The sequence below is a fragment of the Ursus arctos genome, unplaced genomic scaffold (genome assembly GCF_023065955.2).
Source record: "Ursus arctos isolate Adak ecotype North America unplaced genomic scaffold, UrsArc2.0 scaffold_34, whole genome shotgun sequence".
Classification (NCBI taxonomy): Eukaryota; Metazoa; Chordata; class Mammalia; order Carnivora; family Ursidae; genus Ursus; species Ursus arctos.
Window position 1 is genome coordinate 11,440,976 of NW_026623030.1, and position 21,942 is coordinate 11,462,917.

Consider the following 21,942-nt stretch of genomic DNA (forward strand, 5'->3'; position numbering starts at 1 on the left):
ACTCTTTTGCCTCAAGATTCTTCCTAGTTTACAAACATGCATGTGTCTTCTCCAACCTAAATCCTTGAATCTTTTTGGAAAAATTTTACTTGGTTAGGGAAAAGACAATGATTAAACCATATTTAGAAATAAAACCAGTAGTGGGGTAGTTTAAATCAGAAAATGGTGAGCTAGAAATGAGTTGTTCAGTTTAGATGTTTCTACAGTATCCAAGGTAAGAAATAACTGGGACCTGAGCTAGAGCAGTGCCATGAGAATGAAACGAGGGAATTAAAAAAAAAATGCAATTAAAACTGATAGACCTTGGCAAGTGATTGAACGTGGGACAGAGGGACAGAAAAATAAAATAGAATAGTTTTAGAGCAGAGACTTCTTATAGTCGCACATAACAAAGAATACAGATTTTATAGAATTAGTTTGGGAAAGTCACTAAATAAACAAATAGTAATAACAAACTCTGGTGGGGGGCCTGGTTTTTAGAGCTGCCACATTATATTACTTAAAATGTCCACTTTTCACCAAAAATTGCAAGACATGCAAAGAAACAAGAATTATAACCCATATACATATATACAAAAAGCAGTCAAGAAAAACTGTCCCTGAGGAAGCCCAGACACTGTACTACACAAAGACTTTAAATCAGTTCATAACAATGTTCAAAGAACTAAAGAAAACCATGGACTAAAGAACTAAAGAGAAGTATGAGAATGATGTCTTACCAAATGGAGAATATTGATGAAGGGATAGAAGTTTTATGCACAATCACTCCCCCCACCCCACACACACCCCAAACAGAATTCTGGAGTTAAAAAGTAAATAGCTGACATGAAAAATTCACTAGAGGGCTCAACAGCATTTGACCTAAAAGAAGAATCAATGAACATAGAAACAGATCACTCTGGTCTGTCACCAAAAAAATGAATCAATACACAAAACCTCAGAGTACTGTGGCACATTTTAAGTATATCAATATATGCATAATGAGAGTTCCAGAAGGGGAAGAAAAAGAGAAAAAAATAGTATTCAAAGAAATAATGGCTGAAAATTTCTCAAATTTAATGAAAAATATGTACCTACACATCCCAGAAGCTTATTAACAAATTCCAAGAGGATAATATCAAAGAGATCTACACGTAGACACCTCATAATCAAACTACTGGTAGTCAAAGACAAAGAATTTTGAAAGCAACAAAAGAGAAGCAAATCATCACATACAAGATATCCTCAATAAGAATAACAAATGATTTCTCATCAGAAATCACGTTGACAGAGGCAGTGGGATGACATATTCAAGGTAATGAAAGAAAGGCTTTCAAGCTAGAATTTATATCCAGAAAAACTTACCTTCAAAAAAAAAAGGGGAGAAATTAAGACATTTCCAGGTAAACACCTGGAAAGAAAACCAGTCACTATCAAACCTGCTCTACAATAAATATGAAAAGGAATCCTTCAAGCTGAAGTGAGAGGACACCAGATAGTAACTTAGATTCACATAAAGAAATAAAGAACACTTTGATAAAGCTAACACACAGATAATTATAAAGACAAAATCAATGTGTTTTCTGTTTATAAGTTCTTTCTCCTATCTGATTTAAAAGACAACTTCAATTACTATAAAGATCTGTTGCAGGTTTATAATGTTTATGTACAATGCATACGTGTGATAATAATGGCATAAAGGGAGAGGGAGCAAAGGGAGCTACATAAGAGCCAAGTTTTCATAAACTACAGAAATGAAGTTGCATTAATCTGAACTAGATTGCTATAAAGATATTAATTGTAATCCCTAGGAAACCACTAAGAAAATAACAAAAAATAGTCAAAGAAATGGTATATTAGAAAATATCTACCAAAGAAGACAGTAATGGAGAGGAATAGAGGAATAAAAAGATATATAAGACATGTAGATGGGAGGGCCGCCTGGGTGGCTCAGATGGTTAAGTGTCTGCCCTTGGCTCAGGTCATGATCTCAGGGTCCTGGGATCAAGCCCCACATTGGGCTCCCTGCTCAGCGGGGAGTCTGCTTCTCCCTCTCCCCCTGCTTGCCACTCTGCCTACTTGTGTTCTCTCTCTTTCTCTGTCAAATAAATAAATAAAATCTTTAAAAACAAAGATATCAAACATTTAGAAAACAAATGGCAAAATGGTAAACAAATTCTACCTGTCAGTAACTACATTAATCATAAATGTAAATGGATTAAATACTCCAATCAAAAGGCATAGGTTGATCTTTTGAATGGATAAAAATAACATGACCTAACTATATTCTATCTATGAAAGACACACTTCAGAATCAAAGACACACATATTGAAGGTAAAAGGATGGAAAAAGATAAACCATACAAACAATAATCAAAAAGAGTGCTGGAGTGGCTATACTTATATCAGACAAAATAGACTCTATACAAAAAAATTGTCACTAGAGACAAAGAATGACATTTAATAATAATAAAAGTCAATTCATCAAGACTATATATAATTATAAACATATATCTACCTAACAACAAAGACTCAAAATACGTGAAGCGAAGAAGGCTAGAAATAAAGGGAGAAATAAGTCAACAGCAATAGTACCTCACTTTCAATAATAAATAGAACCAGAGAGAAGATCAACAAAGAAACAGAAGACCTAAACAAAACTAGAAACTAACTAGACTTAAGAGACATCTGAAGAACACTCTGCTCAAAACACCAGAATATACATTCTTCTCAAGCGCACATGGAACACTCTCCAGAATAGACAGTATGTTAGGTCATAACACAATTGTCAATAAACTTAAAAGGGTTGAAATCACACAAATTATGTCCTCTGACTATAACAGAATAAGAAATAAATAATCAAAAGGAAATGTGAGAAATTCACAAATATGTGGCAATCACACAACACACTCCAGAATAACCAACAGGTCAAAGAAGAAATCATTAGGTAAATTAGAAAATACTTTGAGATTAATGAAAACAAGAACACGATGTGCTAAATTTAGCCGGGATGCAGCTAAAAGCCTAGAGGAATATTTACAGCTTTAAGTGCTATATTAAAAAGAAAAACCTCAAATCAATTACCTAACCTTACACCTTAAGAAAATAGAAAAAGAAGTGCAAATTAACCTAAAGCAAGCATAAGGAAGAAATTATATATTTTAGAGCAGAAATAAATGAAATAGCTGAAAACAATGAAATAAAAAGTTGATTCCCTGAAGAAATCAACAAAATTGACAAACCATTAGTTAGAAAGACCAAGGGAAAAAAGAGAGAAAACTCAAATTACTAAAACCAAAATGAAAGATGGACATTATTAGTAACCTTACAGAAACAGAAGGATTTATAAAATAATTTTGTGAACAAATGTATGCCAACAAATAGGATAACCTAAATAAAATACATAAATTCTTATAAAGACCTAAACTACTAAAACTGACCCAAGAAGAAAAAGAAAATCTGAATAGGCCTATAACAAGCATAAAATTGAATCAGAAAACTTCCCAAAAGAAAAGCTCAGAACCAGGTGGCTTCACTAGTGAAGTGTACTGAACACATTAAGAGGAGTCACAAATTCTTGCAAAAGTATAAAAGAGGGAAGAACGTTTCCTAGCATGTTTAAAAATAACAAAAAAAGAACACTATGGATTGATATTCTTTATGAATATAAGATGAAAATGTCCTGAAAATGTACTAGCAACCTGAATCCAGCAACATATAAATATTATGCACCATGACCAAACAGAATTTATCCCAGGATTGCAAGGTTGTTTCAATATATGAAAAATCAATTTAATACATCATATTAAAAGCCTAAAGAACAAAAACCACACAATCATCTCAATATATGTATAAAAAGCATTTGAGAAAACCCAACAATCTTTCATAATGAAAACATTCAACTAAAAGAGAGGGAAATTTCATCAACCCAGTAAAGGTCATCTATGATAAACCCCAGTGAACATTATACTTGATGGTGAAAGACTGGATACTTTCCTTTAAGATTAAGACAAGACAAAGATGTCCACTCTTGACAGTTCTATTCAACATAGTACCAGAGGTCGGGTGCCTGGGTGGCTCAGTCAGTTAAGTGTCTGACTTTGGCTCAAGTCATGATCTCAGGCACTTAGGATAGAGCCCTTTGTGGGGCTCCCCGCTTAGTGGGAACTCTGCTTCTCCCTTTGCCCCTCCCCCTGCTCATGCTCTCTCTCTCTCTCAAATAAATAAAATCTTTAAACAAACAAACCAAAAAACAACAACAAAAACCATAGTACTGGAGGTTACAGCCAGGCATTAGGCCAGAAAACAAAATAAAAGGCATCCAGATTAAAAATAAGTAAAATTATCTCTGTTTGCAGATTATATAATCTTTATGTAGAAAATCCACAAAAAAACTATAAGAATTCATAAACCAGTTCAGCATGGTTGCAGAATACAAAATCAATACATAAAAGCTAATTATATTTCTGGGGTGCCTGAGTGGCACAGTCGTTAAGCATCTGCCTTCGGCTCAGGGCATGATCCTGGTGTTCTGGGATCGAGTCCCACATCAGGCTCCTCCATTGAGAGCCTGCTTCTTCCTCTCCCACTCCCCCTGCTTGTGTTCCCTCTCTTGCTGGCTGTCTCTCTCTCTGTCAAATTAATAATTAAAATCTTAAAAAAAAAAAGCTAATTATATTTCTATACACTAGCAGTGAGCAATATGCAAATAAAATTCAGAAAACAATTCCACTTATATTAGCATTGTGACAGACTGAATTGTGCCCCAAATCATATATTAAAGTCCTAACCCCCAATCTGACTGTATTTGGAGATGGAAACTTTAAGAAGGTATTTGGAGATGGGGCTTTAAGAAAGTAATTAAGGTTAAATGAGGTCAAGAGTTAGGATCTAATATGATAAGACTAGTGTACTTACAAGAAGAAGGGACACCAGAGATTGATCTCTCTCTACAGATGCACAGAGGAAAAGCCACATGAAGACACAGGGAGAAGGTGGCCATCTGCAAACCAGAAAGAGCGGTCTCACCAGAAACCAAACCTGCTAGCACATTGACCTTGGTCTTCCAATCTTCAGAACTGTGAAAAAATACATTTCTGTTGTTTAGGCCACCCAGTCTGGTTCTCCTGTTATGGCAGTCCAAGAAGATGAACAGAAGCATCAGAAAGAATAAAAAACCCAGGAATAAATTTAACAAAGAAGTTCAAGACCTGTACACCAAAAACTACTAACATCATTGAAAGAAACTGAAGATCTAAATAAATGGAAAGATACCCCTATTCATGGATTAAAATGGCAATACTCCCCACTCAACAGATTCAATGTAATCCCCATCAAAATCCCAGTTGCTTTTTTTGCAGGAAATGACAATTGATCCTTAAATCATTGCAAGGGACCCAGAATAGCCAAAACAATCTTGAAAAAGAATGAAGTCGGAAGACTCACACTCCCCGCATCTCAAAACTTATAACAACGCTACAGTACTTAGGACAGTGTGGTAGTGACAAAAGAGCAAACATATATATATCAGTGGAATAAAAATATGAGCACTGAAATAAACCCTCACAATTATGGTCAATTAATTTTTGACAAAGATGACAAGACAATTCAATGGAGAAAGAACAGTCTTTTCAACAAATTATGCTTGGATAAGTGGATAGCCATATTTGGAAAAAATGAAGTTGGACCCTACCTCACATTATATATGAAAATTAACTTGAAATAGCCTGAAGATCTAAATGTAAGTATGAAATTCTTAGTAAAAAGCACTGGCATAAATCTTTGTAACCTTGGATTGGCAACAGTTTCTTATATATGACCGCAAAAGCACAGGCAACAAAAAACCAGATAAATCAAAACCTTTTGCGTATTGAAGGACATCATCCAGAAACTGAAGACAACACACTGAATAGAAGAAAATATTTCAAAAATCACGTATCTGATGAAGGACTTGTATTCAGAATATATAAAGAATATTTATAACTCTGCCATAAAAACACAAATAACCCAATTTGAAGTGGGCATAGGATCAGAATAGACATTTCTCCAAAGAGGAAATACAAGTGGCCAGCAAGCACATGAAAAGATGCTCACCACCATTAGTCATTACGGAAATGCAAATAAAAATCACAATGGCATATCATTTCATACCCACTAGGATAGCTATTTAAAAAAAAGTTGGAGGGAGATGGAAATGACAAGGCAAGGATGTGAGGAAATCAGAACCCTCATACGCTGCTGATGGGAATGTAAAATGGTGCAGCTGCTTTGGAAACAGTTTGGCAGTTCATCAAAAAGTTAAACATAGAGTTACCATATGATCCAGCAATTCCACTCCTACCTGTATACCCAAGAGACATGAAAACATATACCCACTCAAAAACTTGTACACAAACATTCATAGCAGGATTATTCTTATTTATTTACTTATTTAAAATTAACGTACAGTTGACATATAACATTATATTAGTTTCAGATATATAATATAGTGATTCAACATTTATATACATTACAAAATGCTCACTATGGTAAGTGTAATTACCATCTGTTACCACATAAAATTATTATAGTATACTCTCTATGCTGCACTTTACATCCTTGAGATATATTTATTACTGAAAGCTTCTATCTCTTTTTTTTTTAAGATTTTTTTAAATTTATTTATTCAACAGAGATAGAGCCAGCGAGAGAGGGAACACAAGCAGGAAGAGTGGGAGAGGAAGAAGCAGGCTCATAGCGGAGGAACCTGACGTGGGGCTCGATCCCACAACGCTGGGATCACGCCCTGAGCCAAAGGCAGATGCTTAACTGCTGTGCCACCCAGGCGCCCCTGAAAGCTTCTATCTCTTAATCCCCTTTACCTATTTTGCTTCACCCATTCCCCAACCCCACTCCCCTCTGGCAACCATCAATTTATTCTCTGTATTTATGAGTCTGCTTCCATTTTGCTTTATTTGTTCATTTATTTCATTTAGATTCTACATATAAGTGAAATCACACAGTATTTGTCTTTCTTGGATTATTTCACTTCGCCTAATATTCTCTAGATCTATCCGTGCTTTTTTTTTTTTAGATTTTATTTATTTATTTGACAGAGAGAGAGAGAGAGACAGCCAGTGAGAGAGGGAATGCAAGCAGGGGGAGTGGGAGAGGAAGAAGGAGGCTCCCAGTGGAGCAGGGAGCCTGATGCAGGGCTCAATCCCAGGACTCCAGGATCACGCCCCAAGCCGAAGGCAGACGCTTAATGACTGAGCCACCTAGGCACCCCAAGATCAATCCATGTTATTGCAAATGGCAAGATTTTATTCTTTTGATAGATGAAAGGGGAAGATGGCTCCAGAGTAGGAGGACCCTAGGCTCAACTCATCCCACAAATATAATTAGATAACTATGAAAACATCTGAAATAGTCCAGAAATTGATCTGAAGACTGGCAGAACAAGCTCCACAACTAAAGGTAGAGAAGAGGCACATCAAAGAAAGTAGAAAGTGCAGAGATGTGGCTCGGGAGAGAAACAGATTGTGGCCACTGCAGTGGGGAGGAAGCTGTGGTCTATGAGAAGGGTGAGAGACAGACTAGCATACAGGGGAGTGCACAGGGAAAATAAATCCCCATAGCAATTGGCTTGGAAAGTGAGAGGGCCCAAATTTCGTGAGTTCCTGCAACCAGCAAAGCTTAAAGGCTGGAGTTTTAGGGTCAGTGTGCTTAGCTTTGGGACAGCTCAGAGGACACTGGGGCTGCTCTTGGAGAAAAGGCAGGGCAAACAGCCCAAAGACATACAGCAGGGAAACAATGATCTGAAGAGTGCCTGAGGCACAGAGTGGGAGGTTAGTTGCTCACCTTGGAGCATGTCCCAGAGAGGCAGCATTCACAGAGAGACCCCTCCAGGAATAAAGGAACTGCCCGGTGCCATTTCTCTTCCCCTCCTCTTGGCACAAGCACAGGGCCACTATGGGAACCAGCACAGACACACCCTACCTAACTTGCTTATAAGATCCGCACACCCCACGCTCCAGAAGAACCAACCTTCCTAGTCACATTTGAAGTCCCAGTGCAGCAGGTCCCCTCCCCAAGAAGACCAGCCCAAACCCCTGCCAACACCATGTCTCCCAACCCTGGCATTTTGTGATGCCCCAGTTCCAGTAGCAGTGGTGACAAGTCTCATTTCACAAGCAGACCAGAGCACACCTAGTTAAAACATACCACTATCAGACCAGGGACCAAACACTGCCTACAACAGGCAAAGAGAGCCTCTGTAGACAACTGGCCTGAAGGATTAAGTGGCCAGGACACAACAGCAGAGTGCACACAAGCACACACTGGAGACACACCCAGAGGTGCTAAGCACTGGGGGACAGGAAACACTACACTGCAGGACTTCTTTCTTCACAAAGCCACTACTCTGAAGAACAAGAGACATAGTTAACCTACCTAACACACAGAAACAGGCATAAAGATTTAGACAAAATGAGAAGACAGAGGAATTTGTCCCAAATGAAAAAGGACAAGGCCTTGGGCTAGAGATCTAAGTGAAACAGATATAAGTAACATGACTAATGGAAAATTTAAAGCAATGATCACAAGGATAATCACTAGACTTGAGAAAAGAATGGAGGCTATCAATGAGATCATTAACACAGAGATAAGGAATAATATAGCAGAGATAAACAGCTCAATAAATGAAATGAGAAACATACTTGATGGAATGGAAGCCTGGAAGAAGCAGAGGAAAAAATTAATGACCTAGAAGATAAACCAATGGAAAGTAATCAAGCTGAACAAAAGAGAGAAAAAAGAACTATGCAAAACAAGAACAGACTTAGGGAACTCAGTGACTCCATCAAACATAATAACATTCCAATTATAGGAGTCCCAGAACAAGAGAAAGAAAAGGGGCTAGAAAATTTATTTGAAGAAATAATAACTGAAAACTTCCCTAATTTGGGGAAGAAACAAATATTCAGATTCAGGAGGCACACAGAACCCCCAACAAAATCAACAAAAGCAGATCCAAACCAAGACATATTGTAATTAAAATGGCAAAATATAATGATAAAGAAAAAATGTTACAAGCAGCAAGACAAAAGAAGACAGTTACATACAAAGGAAACCCAATAAGGCTATCAGTGGATTTTTCAGCAGAAACATTCCAAGCCAGAAAGGCATGGCATGATAAATTCAAAGTGCTGAAAGGGAAAAACATGCAGCCAACAATACTCTATCTAACAATTCAGAATGGGAGAGATAAAGAGTTTCCCAGACAAACAGAAACTAAAGGAGTTCATGACTATCAAACAACTCTGTAAGAAATATTAAAGGGGATGCTATGAGTGGAAAGACCAAAAATGACAGTATGAAGGTAGGAAACACAAAAGCAGTAAAAAGAAATATTCCTTTTTCTTTTTTTCTTAAAGATTTTATTTATTTGAGAGAGAGAGAGAGAGCACAAGCAGGGGGAGGGGCAGAGGAAGAGAGACAAGCAGACACCTTGCTGAGAAGAGAGCCCAACTCAGGGCTCGATCCCAAACCCTGGGATCATGACCTGGGCCAAAGGCATACACTTAACCATCTGAGCCACCCAGACGCCCCTAAAAAGAAATATTTCTGTAAAAAAAAATCACTCAAGGAACTCACAAAATAAAAGGATGTGAAATGGGACACAATATACCTAAAATGTGAGGACAGAAGTGAAGAACCGGTTCAAACTTAAACAACCATCAACTTAATATAGACTGCTAGATGCAGAAGATATATACAAAACCTAATGGTGACCACAAATGAAAAACCACTAAAATATATACAAAGAATAAAGAAAGAAATCCAGATATATCACTAAAGAAAACCAGCAAACCATGAAAAAGAAAAAGACATGAGAGAATCAGAGGAAATCTTTAGAAACGACAACAAAACACGTAATAAAATGGCAATAATACATATCTATCAATAATTACTTTGAATGTATATGGACTAAATGCTCTAATCAAAAGACACAGAGTGACAGAATAGATTTAAAAAGAAGAAGAAGAAAAACAAGACCCATCTACATGCTGCCTACAAGAGACTCACTGTAGACCTAAAGACACCCGCAGATTGAAAGTGAGGGGAATGGAGAAACATCTGTCATACAAATGGATGTCAAAAGAAAGCTGGAGTAGCAATACTTATATCAGACAAAATAGACTTCAGAATAAAGACAAAAAGATGAAGAAGGGCACTATATCATAAGAAAGGGGTCAATCCAACAAAAAGATACAATAATTATAAATATTTATGCACTCAACATGGGAGCACCCAAATACATAAAACAGTTAATAACAAACAGAAAGGAACTAATTGACAATAATACAATAATAGTAGAGAACTTTAACACCCCACACACATCAATAGACAGATCATCTAAGCAGAAAATCAGGAGCGCCTGGTGGCTCAGTTGGTTAAGCATCTGCCTTTGGTTCAGGTCATGATCCTGGGGTACTGGAATCAAGCCCTGACTCAGGCGCCTTAGCAGGGAGCCCGTTTCTCCCTCTCCCTCTGCTGCTCCCCCTGCTGTACTCTCTCACTCTGTCAAATGAATAAATAAAATCTTAAAAACAACAACAACGACAGAAAATCAAAAAGAAAACAATGGTTTGAATGACACACTGGACCAGATAGATTTAACAGATATATTCAGAACATTCCATCCTAAAACAGCAGGATATGCATTCTTTTCAAGTGCACACAAAACATTCTTCAGAATAGGTCACATATTAGGCCACAAAACAGGCCTCAACAAATTCAAAAACATTCAAGTCGTACCATGCATCTTTTCTGACCAAACACAATGAAACTAGAAGTCAACCACAAGAAAAAATCTAGAAGGACCACAAATACATGGAGGTTAAATAGCATGCTACTAAACAACTAATGAGTCATCCAGGAAATAAAAGAAGAAATAAAAAGTACATGGAAACAAATGAAAATGGAAACACAACAGTTTAAAACCTTTGGGACCCAGGAAAATAGGTTCTAAGAGGGAAGTTTATTGCAATACAGGCCTACCTCAAGAAGTAAGAAAAATCTCAAACAAGAACAACAAATAAAACCAACAGAAGGAAGGAAATAATAAAGATTAGAGCAGAAATGACATAGAAACTAAAAAAATAATAGAACAGATCAATGAAACCAGGAGCTGTTCTTTGAGAAAAAAAAAAATCAATAAAATTGACAGACTTACTAGGGAAAAAAAGGAAAAGACCCAAATAAATAAAATCATAAATGAGACAGGAGAAATAACAGTATACACCACAGAAAAACAAACAAAAATACAACAATTATACAAAAAATATGAAAAACTATATGCCAACAAACTGGACAACCTAGAAGAAATAAATGCCTAGAAACATATAACCTACCAAAACTGAAACAGGAACAAACAGAAAATTTGAACAGACTGATCACCAGCAAAGAAACTGAATCAGTAATCAAAAAACTCCCAAGAAACAAAAGTCCAGGACCAAATGGTTTCACAGGTGAATTCTACCAAACATTTCAATAAAAGTTAATACCTATTCTTCTCAAATTATTCCAAAAAATAGAAAAGGAAAGAAAACTTCCAAATTCTTTCTATGAGGCCAGCATTACCCTGATACCAAACCAGATAATGAGACCACAAAAAAGAACTACAGGCCAATGTCTCTGATGGACATAAATGCAAAAATCCTCAACAAAATACTAGCAAACCAAATCCAACAATACATTTTAAAAAATCACTCAAAAAGAAAAAGAAAAAAAAAACATTCACCGCAATCAGTGGGATTTATTCCTGGATTGCAAGGGTGGTTCAATATTTGCAAACCAATCTATGTGATACATCACATCAATAAGAGAAAGGATAAGAACCATACAGTATTTCAATAGATGCAGAAAAAGCATTTGACAAAGTTCAAGATCCATTCATGATAAAAATCCTCACCAAAGTAGGTTTAGAAGGAACATACCTCAACATAATAAAGGTCAATATGAAAAACACACAACTAACATTATCATCTATAGGGAAAAACTGAGAGCCTTTCCCTTAAGGAGGGGAACAAGGCCAGGATGTCCACTCTCAACACTTTTACTCATCATAATACTGGAAGTCCTAACTGCAGCAATCAGACAAGAAAAAGAAATAAAAGGAATCCAAATCAGTAAGAAAGAAGTAAAACTTCCACTATTTGTAGATGACATACTATACATAGAAAACCCAAATGACTCCACCAAAAAGCTGCTAGAACTGATACACAAATCCAGTAGTCACAGGATACAAAATCAATGTACAGAAATCTGTTGCATTTCTATACCCCAAAAATGAAGCAGCAGAAAGAGAAATTAATGAATCAATCCCATGTACAATTGTACCAAAAATAGTAAGATACCTAGGAATAAATCTAACCAAAGAGGTAAAAGACCTGTACTCTGAAAACTATAAAATACTGATGAAAGAGATTGAAGATGACATAAAGAAATGGAAAGACATTCCATGCTCATGGATTGGAAGAACAAATATTGTTAAAGTGTCTATACTACCCAAAGCAATCTACAGATTTAATGAAAGCCCTATCAAAATACCAACAGCATTTTTCACAAGACTAGAACAAACAATCCCAAAGTTTGTATGGAACCACAAAAGACCCCAAATAGCCAAAGCAATCTTTAAAAAGAAAAGCAAAGCTGGAGGCGTCACAATTCTAGACTTCAAGTTATACTACAAAGCTGTTCAAAACAGTATGGTACTTACACAAAAATAGACACATAGATCAATGGAACAGAACAGAAAATCCAGAAATAAACCCACAATTATATGGTCAATTAATCTTCGACAAACAAGGAAAGAACATCCAATGGAAAAAAGACAGTCTCTTCAGCAAATGGTGGGAAAACCAGACGGCCACATGCAAACGAACGAAACTGGACCACTTTCTTACACCATACACGAAAGCGAATTCAAAACGGATTGAATACCTAAATGTGAGACCTGAAACCATAAAAATCCTAGAAAAGAGCACAGGCAGTAATTTCTGTGACATCTGCCATAGCAACTTTTTTCTAGATAGGCCCCACAAGGGAATGGGAACAAAAGCAAAAATAAACTATTGGGATTACATCAAAATATAAAGCTTCTGCACAGTGAACGAAACAATCAACAAAACTAAAAGGCAACCTACAGGGGCAGCTGACTCCTGATTTTGGCTCAGGTCATGATCTCAGGGTGGTGAGATCAGGCCTCAAGTGAGCTCTGCGCTCAGCAGGGAGTCAGTCTGCTTGAGATTTTCTCCCTCACCTTCTGCCCCTCCCCCTGCTTGTGTGCTCTCTCTCTCTAATAATAAATAAATAAATCTTTAAAAAAAGGCAAACTATGGAATGGGAGAAGATATTTCTAAATGACATATCTGATAAAGGACTAGAATCCAAATATATAAAGAACTGAAACACCCAAAAAACAAACAATCCAATTTAAAAATGGGCAGAAGACATGAACAAACATTTCGCCAAAGAAGACATCCAGATGGCCAACAGATACATGAAAAGATATTCATCATAATTTACCATGGCAGGGGGGCTGTCTGGGTGGCTCAGTCAGTTAAACATCTGCCTTTGGCTCAGGTCATGATCTCAGGGTCCTGGGACCAAGCCCCATGTTGGGCTCCCTGCTCAGCGGGGGAGCCTGCTTCTCCCTCTCCCTCTGCCCCTTCCCCGCCGTTCATGCACTCTCTCTCTAATAAATAAATAAAATCTTTAAAAATAGTAATAATAACTTACCATCAGGGAAATGCAAATCAAAACTACAATGACATATCACGTCATACCTGTCAGAATGGATAGAAACAACACAAGGAACAACAGGTGTTGGCAAGGATGTGGAGAAAAAGGAACCCTCTTGCACTTTTGGTGGTACTGCAAACTGGTGTAGCCACTGTGGAAAACATTATGGAGGTTCCTCAAAAAGTTAAAAATAGAACCACCCTATGATCCAGCAATCACAATACTGAGTATTCACCCAAAGAATACAAAAACACTAATTCAAAGACATACATGCACTGCTATGTTTTTTGCAGCATTATTTACAAACTATGGAAGCTGCCCAAGTATCCATCGAGAGATGAACAGGTAAGGAAGACGTGGTAATATATACAATGGAATATTATTCAGCCATAAAAAAAGAATGAAATCTTGCCATTTGTAACAACATGGATGAAGCTAGAGAGTATAATGTTAAGTGAAGTCAGTCAGAGAAAGACAAATACCACATGATTTCACTCATATGTGGAATTTAAGAAACAAAACAAATGAGCAAAGGTGGGGGAAAGACAAACCAAGAAACAGACTCTTAACTACAGAGAACAAACTGATGGTTACCAGAGGGGAGGTGGATGTGGGGCATAGGTGAATTAGGTGATGGGCATTAAGGAGTGCGATTGTCGTGATGAGCACTCGGTAATTAAAATAAAAACTATATTTATTTCTTAAATATTTTATTTGAGAGAGAGCACATGAGGGAGGGAGGGTGCAGAGGGAGAGGGACAAGCAGACTCCCTGCTGAGCAGGAAGCCCAATGTGGGGTTGATTCCAGGACCCTGGGATCATGACCTGAGCTAAAGGCAGACCCTTAACTGAGCCACACAGGCGCCCCTAAAATAAAAACTTAAAAATTTTTTTTATCCTTTTCTCCACATCCTCACCAATACTTGCTGTCTTTTTGATAATAGCCATTCTGAGGTGAGGTGAGGTGTTATTATGATTTTGATTTGCATTTCCTTGATGATTGGAGATGCTGAGCATCTTTTCATGTGTCTCATGGCCACCTGTATATTTTCTTCGGAAAATGTATATTCGGGAGGATTATTCTTAATAGTCAAAAACTGTAAAAAAGCCAAATGTCCGTCAACTGCTGAATGGATAAACAAAATGTGGTATATCCATACGATGGAATATTATTCAACCATAAAAAGAAATGAAGTACTGATACATGCTATAACATGAATATCATACTTTAATTTTTATACTAAAGAAGAAACCAGACACAAAAGGCTATATATTGTGTGATTCCATTTATGTGAAATATCCAGAGTAGTCAAAACCATACAGGCAAAAAGTAGATTGTTGATAGGGGTTAGGGGAGGAAGAAATGGGGAATGACTGCTGAGCACAGGGTTTCTTTTTGGGGTGATTAAAATGTTCTGGAATTAGTGGTGATGATTACACCACTTCATAACTATACTAAAAACCACTGACTTGTACACTTTAAAGTGGTGAATTTTATGTATATGTAAATAAAAGGTGCATTTTTAAAAGAGGACATTTTTCTGTGTGTACACTATACTTGAACAAAAGGTTAACAAAAAAAGAGTGATTTCAAATTAGGATAAATGGAAAAATAATACTAACAAGAGAAATAGGAAATTTGCAATGCATCTTTTCAAAGATCAACCCCATTATGCATAATTTGAACACATCAGTACATCACTGGGATTATTTGGGATTTTTCCAACAACACCTGTGCATTCATTCAATGTGTGTTTATTGAGCATGTCCTATGTCTAGGCACTCTTCAACAAATAACGGGGGAGAGATGTCCACAGATTATTGATAAGGTCATACTTTGAATTTTCCCAGTGCATCTTACTATATTAAATCTTTCTGTGCTGTGCACTAATGTGACCAAGGTTAATGTAGCCCCTGGCACATTTGAGAATATGGCTTTCACAGGAATCTGGCTTTCTGGGATAGTTTTCTTAGGTATAAGTCATACTAAATCTCTAAACGATGTCTTCTTGAAATTCTTTCTCCCTTCCATTTTTAAAAGCTATGTAGGTAATTTTCCTGTAATATCTTACTCACTTTCCAGTTGTTAAACCTTTTTCTTGGGAGAAAGGAATTGCTTTTTGTTTGTTTAATGAAGTGAGATGTTAGAAAAGCCTGCCCTGGGGGCACCTGGCTGGCTCAGTCAGTACAGCGTGTGACTCTGATCTCCAAGTCTGAGTTTGAGCCCCACACTGGGTATAGTGATTACTTAAAAAATAAATGAATGAAAAATAAGTAAATAAAGGGGCAATTATTAAAAAAAAAGAAAAAAGAAAAGCCTTCCTCAGATGTCTTATTTTTGCATTCAATTTGCACTAAGATTGTAAGTATTCTGAATCTTAAATTAACGACCTTCTCCATCAGAGGTCATTGACACTTACATATTTAATTTATCATTGGGTTAGTATAAACTGAAAGAAGAAAAAAAGGCTCTCATAGGGCTGAGGCTGCACTATGGTCTCATAGGAGTTCTAAACAATGTTTTTGGTAACTGTCATTTTCCAAACATCAAAATGTGTAGAAAGTAAAGGGTTTCAAAATATAGGCTGTCAGTACTGTGGTAAATTTTGAAAGTCACCTCATCTCAGATCTCTGTGCAGATGTACCAAGTAACAATGGAAAGCCAGTTTAAAATCTATTTCATTTGAAACCTTTTCTATTAAATGATAAACATTAGGTGGCATAACATCATTTTACATGTCACCAAAACATCATAGTCAGCAGAAAAGAGAATCAAGTAGCCAAATGAACATTTCTATAATGTTTCAGAAGTATTACCTTCCTTGACATTGTGTCTTAGGGCACTCAAGCAGGCAGTAGCCTGTCACTTACAGCCCCTGTCATTTCCTGTTCCAGTTCATTAAACCCTAGGTTTTCCCCAGAAACATACAACCCATATGGAGATTCTTCTGCCAGTTAGAAAAGATCAATTCAAAAGATGCAGAAATCGATATGCAACTCTGAATGGGCATGTAGACCATAATAAATTGCCACCTACACATGGAATTATATTTTGTAGATTGACAGTGTGTGGGCAGAAGCAGCAGAAGCTTATGTTAAGATCTTATATAAAGTTGGGCTTATTTTATATTGACAGGTTTATTTCATACTGACTGGCTTCTCTTTGGCTGCCAAAGAATGGATCACGTTCAAAAGCTAAAGCAGTTGGCAATCCTTTCTCTTTGCCTTTCTCTCTAAAAATTACCCTAAATAGGGGCTCCTGAGTGGCTCAGTCTCTTAAGCATCTGACTCTTGGTTTCAGCTAGGGTCATGATCTCAGGGTCCTGAGATCAAGCCCTGTGTCGGGCTCTGCACTCTATGGGGAATCTGCTGGAGATTCTCTCTCTCCCTTTCCCCCTTCTGCCACTCTCTCCACCGCCCCGCCCCCCCCATGTGCATGCGTGCACACACTCAAATAAATATTTTTTAAAAATTAATTAAAAATGAAAAAATAATTACCCTAAATAAGTTAGGCAATATAGCCAGTTTACATTAGAGGCCCGATTCAAAACTTCAGTTCTCTAAATCATTTGCCTCTCTTCTCAGTGATACTTAAAATTCTAGAACTCCAGAGTCACATTCATAAACACATTTATAAATACCACTGACCCTCTCCCAAATATACCACATGGCTAGTACATGCACCAATGGAGACCAGAATAAAATAACACCCTAATGTGGAAATGAGGGCTTGAAATAATGCAGCTGGTACTCTCCTCTTTTTTTTTTTTTTTTAAAGATTTTATTTATTTATTTGACAGAGATAGAGACAGCCAGCGAGAGAGGGAACACAAGCAGGGGGAGTGGGAGAGGAAGAGCAGGCTCCCAGCAGAGGAGCCCGATGTGGGGCTCGATCCCATAACGCTGGGATCACACCCTGAGCCAAAGGCAGACGCTTAACCGCTGTGCCACCCAGGTGCCCCTGGTACTCTCCTCTTAACCATGAATGAAGCATTTGGAATTGCTAAGACAACATTTAGTTTTCAGAAGCATGCTGCTACCAGGAATGGAAAGAAAGGATCTTACACCTCCTTTTCTTTCCTAATTCTAAAGTGGTGGGCAAATGTCTAGTTTTATTAGTTTGAAGTTATCTAGCCATTGCCAAAGAATGAATAAAGCAAATTATATACACATGCTCTCCTTCTAAAATGCTACCTCCTTTGTGAAGCTGTCTTGATTCGTTATTTAGAATGCATAGCTTTCCTCTCTACGTTCTATCTTATAATTTATACCTCCACTGATATTTGCATTAATATTTTCTATATGAGTAATGTGTTTACAGGTATCCTCTCTTACTAAACTGTAAACTTCCACAGCTCAGAGACCAAATTATTATCTCTCTGGTCCACAAAATGCCAAGCAGAGTGCTTTATAAATGGCAGGTGCAAAATAAATGCTTGATGAATGAATAAATATGGTGGTGTTAGCTTTATAATGACTGGAAGTTACGATTTAAGAATTTTAATAAAAGTTGAAAGTAAAGAGTGTAAAGAAAGCACCCTTCTTTTCTCTCTATTTGGTATCCAGATTGTGTACATTGAAGAGGGAAATGCATCTAGAGATGTCCTCTTGAAAATACATTTTATATTCAATATGTCTATTTTTGACAACCTTTAAGTAAACTATCTTTCGAAAGACTTCCAACCTTACACTGAACTTAATGGGGAAAGTTCCAATCAGTCAGACAAATGGTATCTACTTCCTGTGACAAAGAGTGCTATTAGATGCCTCAGAAAAAAACCTGCAAAATCCTAACAGCTGAGAGCATGACGCTGCATGACTCTACTAACCAGGTGCTGCCTATATAAAGTGATCAAGAGAAAAAGAAGAAACCCTGAATTTAACTGAGAAGGAAAAATGGTCTTTAATTCTCAAAAAACAAGGGTTTAGGGGTGCCTGGGTGGCTCAGTTGTTAAGTGTCTGCCTTCAGCTCAGGGTGTGATCCCAGAGTCCTGGGATCAAGCCCCACATCAGGCTCCTCAGCTGGGAGACTGCTTCTTCCTCCCTGCTTGTGTTCCCTCTCTCGCTGGCTGTCTCTCTCTGTCAAATAAATAAATAAAATCTTAAACAAAACAAAACAAAACAAAACAAAACAAAGGTTTAACTAGGGACTGATTAATGAGTGACAACTGTTTCAGCTACACAGAGTAAGAGGAAGTATGTGTGGCTAAAGAGAGAAAGGCAATGAAAGTCATCTCAAATAAAATTCCCCTCCCCCACTCTATTTTAATTTGTTTTGCACATTATTTTACTACTGGATACAGGGTTTGGCCAAACTTTAACAACTGGTTATTTGGAAATTTCTACACAATGATCAATTCCTCCCATAATGTACGTTTTTTTCCTTCCAAAACAAACAAGATACTTTGCTCTGACAGGGACAATTTCCAGCCTCTTATTGAAAGGTACAAGAGAAGATGGATAATTGAATATCATAAAGCACTTTGAGTTCATTAGGCCATTATCCCCTGGGGTAGATTTGATCAAAAGATGAAGAGTACAAGCTCAAAAGCTTTTAGTTGACAAGAAGGAAGTCTTTGGCTTGGGATTTTTGTGTTTGAGTTGTAAGTCAGCTTCACAGAAAAGTAATCAGAAACTAGACTGGCCAGAAATTAGAAAAGATCCTTGAAATGAAAGGTGTGAGACCATGGGTTGTACTTGTGACTTGGTCTCTTAACAAGCATGGGGACCTTGCACGAATTACTTAAAACTCATCTGTAAAGTAAGGGACTAGACTAATAATTTCTTTTTTTTTTTTTTTAAAGATTTTATTTATTTATTTGACAGAGAGAGACAGCCAGCGAGAGAGGGAACACAAGCAGGGGGAGTGGGAGAGGAAGAAGCAGGCTCATAGCGGAGGAGCCTGATGTGGGGCTCGATCCCGGAACGCCGGGATCACGCCCTGAGCCGAAGGCAGACGCTTAACTGCTGTGCCACCCAGGCGCCCCTAGACTAATAATTTCTAAAGCCCCCTGGGGCACTATCAATTTTTCATTATCTAATATTGTTCCTTAAGTCATACACTGGTTCATTCAACTATATGAATACCTTCAATGAACATAATAAAAGGCAGTTTCTGCCCTCAAGGACTGGATAAGTCAGTGGGAAAAGTGAAGACTTTACCCATAGCTTCTAGGTGCTCATTCATCCGTTCAAGTTCTAAACAAAGGTCACAAGGAGCCTAGCAGGAATGAGAATGGAAAGGAGGAGAAACTCCCTAAAAGCTCTTGGGAGGAAGAGAGGAATTTATCGTTTCAGTCCACTAATATTTACTGAGTGATCCCTGTATATCAGCCACTGTGCTGGGCACTGGAGATCCTGGAGTGACCTAGACAGATCAGGTCTCTAATAAAGCTTACTTGCATTCTCCGTGGTGAAGAAAAACAGATTAACAAATAAATGAATCCAGATTGTGATAAGTTTTAGGAAGGAAACAATAGTAATGAGAGGCAATAACTGTGTTTGTGTGCAGGGCGATGGTGGGATGAACTTTCATTAGCACAGGGTAGAGGAGGAAGGCTCTTCGGAGACAGCGAAGCTGAGTCTTGAGGGCACATGAGAATGAGAACAGCCAGCATGGAGGGACCACTGGTCCCTCCAGAGGGAAGTGGGTAAATACTGATGGAAATGGGCTGGAGTGGAAAGGGCTGGAGCAGAGAGACCATCTGCCAGGCTGGCGCTTAAAGAACAATTACTTCTGGAATGTTTAGGTTTAATTAAAGCAGTCATTCTCAACCAAGGGCGATTTTGCCCCTCAGGGGACACTTAACTACATCTGGAGACATTTTGGGTTGTCACAATTTGGCAGGGAGAGTACTACTGCGGAGGTTGAGAAAGCCTGCACTATTACAGGCCAAATTATGGTTTTGGTCATTATGTTATTAACTCATGTTTTTATCCACTTGGATCTTTCTTTCTTTACTGCAGAAACAAAGTAAAAACAGGTTTCAAGGGGCCCCATGCTCCACCCACTCTCTAAGAAATCCCATCGCAGAGGTTCAAGGGACTCCGTGAATCTTTGAAAAGCTCCCTAAGAGAGTGAAAATGTCCCTGGACGCGCGGGAAAGGATCTGAGGAGACCCACATCCAACTGCTCACGGGGGTCTCCCCAGCGGAAGGGACTGGGATTAGGGGCAGTGGAAGAGGAGGACAAACTCAGGTTTCATTTGCGTCATTACAAATTGATGTTCAAAATAATGCAAAGTGGGGTCCATGCTAGAGAATAAGTGGAGACGCCGCAAGGATTAAAACCTCTGTCTCTAGACCTCTAGCTCCCGCTACCGGATTCCGCGTTGACACCCGTCCCCCAAGGCTCTAGATGCTTCTCCCCGACACCGCCCTGCGCTGGCCTCAGACCTCTCTGCCCCACCCCCTCGCCCCGGTCCCGGTCCCAGGCTCTCACCCGGCCCCGCCCGTGTTGACCCCAGGCCCCTCCAGGCCCGCGAGGACCTCCTCGCCGCCGCCTCACCTGGACCGGCTGGGGTCTCCTCAGCAAGCCCCGCGGCAGGCTGTCCTCGACGTACCGGCTGCCCAGGCGGAGAGGCCCGGAGCGGAAGGGCTCCGTCGGTGTCTGCGGATGGCGCCGTGAGCCCGGCGCGGGTCCCTCAGGCCCGGGAGCGCGGGGCCAGCCCTCGGAAGGGCGAAAAAGGCGGCAGCGGAGACACCGCGCCGGCGACCCGAGGGCATGTGGCCTCCGGACTAGGGCGAAGGAGGTCGGGCGCAGAGGACTCCGGCGCTGAGGGGGCCGGGCCCGCCAGGGGGCCGTTAGCTGCCACTCGCCGCTTTTTGCATATTCATGAAGCCGCACGAGGCGGACCGCCCAGGCAAGCCTTGGAGAGGTCATGAATTATTCATGAGGAAGCGTCTCGCCCCGCCCAAAAAGGCCTCGTTGGCTATTTATGAGCCTGAGAGGGTCTGGGCTGGAAAAGGCCGTTGGGTACCCACCCTTCTGAGAGAGGCGTCGACAAGCTGAGGTGAGGGCTGTCCAGTCGCAAGGTCTCCGGATAAAGGGCGCTTGAGAACCTTCAGTTTCCTAGGCTTAGGTTAATTTTTTTCTTTCCTTTTCCTTTTCCTTGAGGCTTTAAGTTTGATCTGAAAGTATTTCGCTGAGGCCCTAAGTACTCTGAGGAGAAACGGCAA

General features: G+C 38.8%; 1 long non-coding RNA gene across 3 annotated transcripts in view; it reads right to left on the reverse strand.

Annotated features, from left to right (window-relative positions):
• Positions 1 to 21,555, reverse strand: part of LOC130542480 (uncharacterized) — a 94,227-nt gene extending 72,672 nt beyond the window's left edge. For all 3 annotated transcript variants that reach the window (XR_008957056.1, XR_008957054.1, XR_008957055.1), the window contains exon 1: positions 21,272 to 21,555. This is a non-coding gene — a long non-coding RNA (uncharacterized LOC130542480). The remainder of the gene's footprint in view (positions 1 to 21,271) is intronic.
• Positions 21,556 to 21,942: the final 387 nt, after the last annotated feature.